Here is a 1,387-nt window from a genome sequence, read left to right as displayed (position 1 = left end):
TCTTGTGAAATTATTATTTCTAGTAGATTATAGGGATTTTCAAAAAATAAATAATTAAGCCAGTTATTATCTGACTTAGAAAGCTGTATGTAAGTTATGGCGAGTTTGTGACAGTGAGATCATGAAGGTGAAGCTGGTGTGAGAGTAAGACTCAATCATTTAGGGCAGTGGTTCCCAAACTTTTTAGCGTGGAGTACCCCCTGAAGGGATTACCATCCTTCTGCAAAACCTACTATGGAAGTCAATGGTGCCCCAAAACTGTTCAGTTTAACACATTCTTCAACATATCTTCTTTTGTGTTCAACAGAACAAAGAAAATCATACAGATTTTGAACAACTTGAGGGTGAGTAAATGATGACAGAATTTTCGTTTTTGGGTGAACTATCCCTTTAAGGGACAGTATTTGCCCCCTAAATTGATTTTCCAGTGCATTTTTTTTTCCTTTATGAATAACTTTATAAATAAATAATGTTTTAAATAAAAATGTTTAATAGAGAAATATGCAATGATGGTAAAACTAAGTGATACTTTTAAATATTAAACTAAAACTGCCAGTAGGTGGCAGCAAGTCGCTGTTTTTATGAGTGAGTCATTGAGTCATTCATTCAGTAATGAAGCAAGTGGCTGTGAATGAATCATTGAATCATCGACTCGTTCGTTCAAAGCCACAGAATTGTTCGTGAAACACAGACGCGTGTTGTAGTTCTGCTGTGGTTTTCGTTAGAACTATTATTTCATTGCAAAATAGAGTAAATACTGACAGTACTGTGTTTAAAATGTATGTTTTGTTTTTTGACCTGTTGTACTATAATAATGTCACGTTTGCAGGCATGTGGATATTTGGAAACAATTGCATTCTTGCTCGTTATCATCATTAAATACAAGAACTCACACAAGGTATGCTTTTATATCGGAGAAAGTTTGAGTATTAAATTGAAATTAATCCACTATCTGTGTCTATATTTGTTCTTCATGCGAGTGCTAAATCCCCACTTTTACAAAGGTGCGTTGTTGAGAACGGCAGTAATTTAGCGCGATTTAAGGCAGCAGACTCTGTATCCAATCAATGCAGATGCACATGCTGCTTGTGTGGATACAGTCATTTTTGACTGCAAATGATGAGGTAATTTGATTAAATGTACTGGATTTATGGTATTTTGGTATTATTTGGTATTGGTATTTGGTATTATGGTATTTAGAAATGCATGCTTGATTTAAATATTACTTTAAGGTAGAATTAAATGAACTACTCAGCATTTTGTCCGCGTACCCCAGTTTGGGAACCACTGATTTAGGGTATGTGAATACCTAGAATCAAATATCTGAAATAATGGTCAGTATTTAATGAGAATCTCAGTCTAAGTCAAGGTTAATTTAGGATAAAAG

This window comes from Megalobrama amblycephala, linkage group LG16, assembly GCF_018812025.1.
Source record: "Megalobrama amblycephala isolate DHTTF-2021 linkage group LG16, ASM1881202v1, whole genome shotgun sequence".
NCBI lineage: Eukaryota > Metazoa > Chordata > Actinopteri > Cypriniformes > Xenocyprididae > Megalobrama > Megalobrama amblycephala.
The sequence above is the reverse complement of the archived record's forward strand: the minus strand, read 5'-3'. Positions refer to the sequence as shown.